Source organism: Ascaphus truei, chromosome 10, assembly GCF_040206685.1.
Source record: "Ascaphus truei isolate aAscTru1 chromosome 10, aAscTru1.hap1, whole genome shotgun sequence".
Lineage (NCBI taxonomy): Eukaryota > Metazoa > Chordata > Amphibia > Anura > Ascaphidae > Ascaphus > Ascaphus truei.
The window spans coordinates 5,699,946-5,706,453 of NC_134492.1; positions in this window are offsets into that span (position 1 = coordinate 5,699,946).

The following is a 6,508-nucleotide window of genomic DNA, read 5'->3' on the forward strand; positions in this document are numbered from 1 at the left end:
ACACAATACTGTCTGCATTTTGTTGTCTCATTATTATTTTTTAAATGAGTCTCCTGGGGGATCAGAGCCTCCGTGCTTGCTCCCACAATTATCGCTTGGGGGGGGGGTGGGGGGGGGGGGAAGAACAGTTGTATTATAAAGTTTATGTATATCAGAGCATAAATCACAAATAGGGCATGTTCTGCTATCTTGGGCTCAAAGCTCCTCCTTTGCCCATGAAATTGAGGGAGCCTGTGAATTTGGAGGCACAGGGGCTACAAATTTGTGTGTATACAATATATTTAAAAATATATTCTATGGTCCTGTAGCAGGTAGATTTATTTAGGACAGTAGCGGCATCATGCAGTTAAACCATCATAAACCTAGTCGCATCGGAGCTGCAACCATGTCTACCATGCAACTACTACAATACATCTTCTTCTGGATTTAAGAATGAGTGTCCACTGCCTTAAATGTAATGCTTCATGGGGACTCAATCCAGCAAGCCCCCCCTCCCCCCCCCCCCCCCCCCCCCCCACAGCATTAGGTGCACGCGAAGGTAAAAGACTAATCATTTCAATACTGGTGTTGGATAGGCTAAGTGCAAACTTATTTTGCTAAAATTTGATGTGTAAATTTGAGAGGAAAATTTATTTTGGCAAGTTCCAGAGGAGAGTAGGTGGGCGAGAGACACCGAGTATCTTCACTAATCTGATGCAATAGACCTTGGATGTGGCCCGGCCTAGAGAACAAGTGAGAATTCAGAGTGCGTACAACACTGCACCACATCCAAGTCGTACAAGAAGTGATTTCCCGAAGTAGTGAATATGATCTTCCACTCTGCTTAGGATTCATAGTTTAGGAGAAAGCATTTGATCCTGTCTACTAATGCACTAATGCACTAATGAGACAGTGTTGAAGTAACATCCTGTACCCTGATTATTATAAAGATCATTTAAGAGTGCCACGTCAACCATTATATTACATGACGATGCTGGCAAGGTCGTGGGACACGGAGACATCATGTTGGCAATGCTTTTCACTGCAACACTGGAATTGTTCAAGACATTAGATTGGGAAGAAAATGGAATCAAAATCAACTGTAAATACTTGTCCCCTATGATTTGCTGCTTACTTTATTTTTGCTACAAGCCCAGAAGACCTTCAGTAACAAATTGGAGAACTTGCCGAAGCAAGTAAGAATGTGGGCCTCTATATGAATATCAACAAGACCAAAGTGATGTTCAACAGATATGTCAAGGAAGACTGAAAGAAAGGTCATTGACTATCTTGGCCAGAAAATAACAATAACGGGAACCTTTTTAAATGAAATCACTAGATTGAAGATGGAATGGAATGCATTTGGATGAAAGACAATATTTCAAGGAAACCTTCCATTATGTCGCAAGAACGTTTTTAACCAGTGTATTCTTCCTGTGCTCAAGGGATGTGAAACTTGGACCCTAAATACGTAGATAATTCAGAAGCTCTAGACAACGCCAAGAATTATGGAGATATTTTACCTGAGACCGGTAAAAGAATGAATGGGATTGAAACCTAACAGGTCTGTAATATGAGAGAAGACATTAAAATGGTAGTGGGCTGGTTGTGAAGGACCAATATAGGGGGCGGGGGGTTGTCAAGGAGTGGGCACAACGATCTATGCAGCCATTTTGTCTCCAGTCATTTTGTATGCGGTATGAGAAATGTGAAAATGTGTATCGCTCTCAGTACTATGCCAACCCACACAGCACCCCCACTTTAGGAATGTGTATCGCTCTCAGTACTATGCCAACCCACACAGCACCCCCACTTTAGGAATGTGTGAGCTATGAGTCCCAAAGCTATTGGGAGTTGGAGAAAAGAAACCACTTCTCAGTTTTTTTTAATTGGCAAACGTCATCTAGGAACGTGCTGACTGAGTAAAACACAAACCCGAGGTATAGAGACATTTAAAATATCATGTGAAGGTCAGTTAGAACTAGATGTAGAATTGCATTTTTGTATTTTTTTTGGTTATTTTCCATGACCTGTAATTCACCACATATATGGGGCGTAGTCTTATGCATTTGGGTATAAAGATTACCTGCAAATGTATTCCTAGCAGAGAGCTCGTTTGCAAGCTTTCTCCCTGTGTACACCTGTATACAATAAAGACTCGTTTGTTATTCTGAACCCGCATTATAATAATCTTTTACCTCTTTCACATGCACATATCACACAAAGAAATTATCATCGTTGGATAACTATGGTACTCGAATCCAAGAGATTAAAAGACCAAGATGGTGACCAAAACGTAAGATGGGAGGATGAAATCAGAACATTTGTTGGCGAAATGTGGAGAAGACTTGCAACCGCAATACCTGGAACTTCATTGGCCAGACCTTCATGAGCAGAGGAGTGACAAGGTCATGATGGGGAAGATTATCTTCCCAGTCAAATGCTTCTTTAGACAATGTGAAGAGAACCCCTGTGCATGAAAAGGACCACATCTGGGAAATCGTATGCCAATGTATATTTCCCAGGTATCTCAGGTTTTTTTTTTTGTCGTCACTTGGGACATTAATAAAGAAGTATAACTACCAATCAGCCCAACTGAAACACATAGGGATATGGAATAACAACCCAGAGATGTGCTGCTGGTTAGAAATTGAAGCTTATTATGCGAGGCTTTTGTCTCTACAAGCGGCTCTGTGGTCCTCAGGAACCGGGGAGACGCAGAAAGGAAGGTTTGACCTGGGATCAATGGGGTGGACGTGGAACATATGGACCAAAATTAAAAATAAATTTGCGTTAGTATCCTCCCCATCTCAGCTTACATCCATATTTAATAACCCAGAGTTTCCACCAAGATGCTCTAAAAAGCAATTTACGAATATAAAAATATCAAAATAGTGGTCGATTTGGTGGAAAAGGGGAAGATCGGGTACTTCCAGGATCTCCAAAACAAATACCAAATGCAAGAGCTTTAACTTTTCAATTTTCTTCAAATTAGACACTTCCTGTCAGCAGTCTCTTATAAAAGTTTTGAAAACGTGGCAAAATTTGAAGCATACTGCAAAAAAGGCACCTATCAGAGAGGTCTGATATCGGGAATATATGCCGAACTAGAAGTATCAAGAAATACACTAGACCACAACTACATGTTAAAATGGGCAGAAGATCTCACCCCAGAAGATCTCAATGTTGAGATAGATAGGGACGACTGGGAGGATATCTGGGAATCGGCAGCCAAAACGTCAATTTGCACAACAACGAAAGAAAATATATACAAAATTCTATTTCAATGGTACTTAACTTCCAGTAGGCTGAGGCAGATCTTTCCTGGATCACCCAATCTATGCTGGAGGGGGTGTGGTCATAGGGGAGATATGGCCCACATTTGGTGGACATGTCCAGAAATCAAGAAGTTCTGGACCATGGTCCAAAATATTGTTCAAGAAGTCTCTGAGCTGAGTCCCCCTTGATCCGTTGACTTTTGTGCTTGCGAAACTGATAGAGAATCTCCCAGCTCCTATGGGGCGACTGGTATCCCACATTCTAACTGCAGCTAGATGTTCCATAGCTGCGGCACGGAAAAAAATCAACCCCCATCTAGAAGAACTGTCACCAAAAGAATAAGTGAGGTTATGACCATGGAGAAGTTAACAGCCCAATTGAAGCAGACTACTGACCAGTTCTACAGTTCATGGCTCCGGTCATAAGACAATTCAGAAATTAGTAGTAAATAAAAATCCCAGGCCTGAGAAAACATACAGTTGGCTCTGGAAACTGAGGCGGCTGTTTTGGGGATGGGTGCGCCCCCGCCTTGTTCGTCCCCACTCCCAACTTATTTGTGTTCCCACTGCTGTCTCTCTCCCTGCCCATGTAGGGGCCCTTCTATTCCCCCCCCCCCCCAGCCTTCCATCCCCACCTAGCCTGTCTCCTGCTCCTTTCTCTTTTCTCTTTCTTCTATCTCTTAAGTTTCTATCAGGGAATGCAGAAAAACTGAAAGTTGCAGCGTTCAAGGAGGACAGATAGTTACAAAAGTTGTTAAAATGTAAATACCTACAACATGTTGGACAAGATAACATTGAAATTTGAGAAGGTGTTGGTATGTTATTTTTCTGAATCTGAAAATCAAAGTGCTGTAACAATATGGCAAAGTGCACTGTATGGTGAAAAATGTATTTTATTGTTATCACTGCTATCATTGATACCTATACCTCTCGGGGTGTTTATGATTATTTTTTGTTCTACTTTTGCACATTTAAAACCGATTTTGGCTTATTCCAATTCTCTTTCAGTCATTTTCTGAGTGCTGGGAACATAACTACCGGTATTTTAATAAAGAAGTCTTCTCCCCAGCAAAACCCATTTTTCAGGGTCTGGAGGTAGCGGACACAACATTTGAAGTCCATCTTACCTAAAGCACTGGACTCGCGTTAACACAAAGCAGTGCTAACTTAACATGTGAAGCCTATGCCAATGCGATAGCAGCCACTGCTTTTTCATATAATTAGCTTTGTGGGTTCGGCTTACCTCTGGCACATAATGTCTGTACTCCTTTTAATAACTACTTTTCATCCCTGAGTTAACGTAGCTCTGAATCTGGGCCTTAATGTTTTTGTGGTGGGAGAGGAGGGGATGAGGGGTGGGGGGGTGTTGGCAAACTTTAGAAGAAAGCTAATTTCACCATTCTTGTCACTAAACACATTATTACACATGATGGCGGTTCGTAAATGATAACAACATAAACACCTTTTTTTTAAGGGTAAAAGGACATTGGTTCATGATTCCCATTGACAAATGAATATTTCTCTTTTCTCTGTATACACTCTCTCTAGGTGACCTAATAACATCTTTTGGGTTTAATTATCACCTCTATGCTGACGACACACAAATATATTTCTCAACACCCGACCTTACACCTGCTGTAGAAACCAAAGTTTCTGATTGTCTCTCTGCTATATCATCCTGGATGGCCCTCCGCCGCCTTAAACTCAACATGGCTAAAACAGAGCTCCTCATACTTCTTCCCAAACCTGGCCCTACTACCTCCTTCCACATTACTATTGGAACTACGATCATTCACCCAGTAGCCCAAGCACGCTGCCTTGGGGTCACACTCGACTCCTCTCTCACATTCGCCCCTCACATTCAAAACATTTCTAAAACCTGTCGCTTTTTCCTCCGCAATATAACAAAGATACGCCCTTTCCTCTGTTGCTCGACTGCTAAAACTCTGACTCAGGCCCTCATTCTCTCCCGTCTTGATTACTGTAACCTCCTGCTGTCCGGCCTTCCTGCCTCTCACCTGTCTCCCCTACAATCTATCCTAAACGCTGCTGCCAGAATCACTCTACTCTTTCCGAGATCTGTCTCAGCATCTGCCCTCCTGAAATCCCTCTCCTGGCTTTTGATCAAATCCCGCATCTCACACTCTATTCTTCTCCTCACTTTTAAAGCTTTACACTCTTCTGCCTCTCCTTACATCTCAGCCCTAATTTCTCGTTATGCACCATCCAGACTCTTGCGTTCTTCTCAAGGATGTCTTCTTTCTACCCCCTTTGTATCTAAAGCCCTCTCCCGCCTTAAACCTTTTTCACTGACTGCCCCTCACCTCTGGAATGCCCTTCCCCTCAGTACCCAACTTGCACCCTCTCTATCCACCTTTAAGACACACCTTAAGACACGCTTGCTTAAAGAAGCATATGAATAGCACTGTGGATATTCTGAACACATGATACATAAAGCTTGGCCCCCTGCAGACGCACTTACCAGAACTCCCTCCTACTGTCTCTGTACGTTCTCCCTACCTACCAATTAGACTGTAAGCTCCTCGGAGCAGGGACTCCTCTTCCTTAATGTCTAAAGCACTTATTCCCATGATCTGTTATTTATATTTTCTGTTATTTATTTGATTACCACGTGTATTACTGCTGTGAAGCGCTATGTACATTAATGGCACTATATAAATAAAGACATACAATACAATATCTGGGTGTCTGAAACACTAATGCCTTGAACCTATAACAGAGGCAGCTATTGTATAGGACTGTCTCTAATATTGTAACCTTTCTAAAGGCCAGCAACACCCCTTACAAAGGTCCGGCGGTAGTTGTGGGATGTCCCCTACAGTCGTAGCCAATGGGAGCGAGCTATGCACAACGCCCCCGTGGGAGAAGCGGCTATCGGTTTAAATCCGCTGGGGGTGAGAAGAGGGCGGGGCTAGTGTGCCATTTCACCCGCCGGGGCAGTCTCATGGTACAAACACTCCAGATTATTTTCCTAAGGCAGCACAGGATAAGCGTTCACTGCAGCCCTCTCTGTTATTGCGTAAATAAACCCCCCTCCTTTTTAGATTGAATTTTACTGTATATAAATGGAGGTTGTAGGATGAGAATAACGTTATTTTTGTTGCAGCATCTGTATCTTTTCAATAAATTGTTTTCTTCATAGATTGCGTGCAGATTACCGATTGGGCTGCAGCGCCCTGCCTTTTTGCTGCTATTTTTGTCTACTTGACCTTCAGCTGGAGCACGCACCA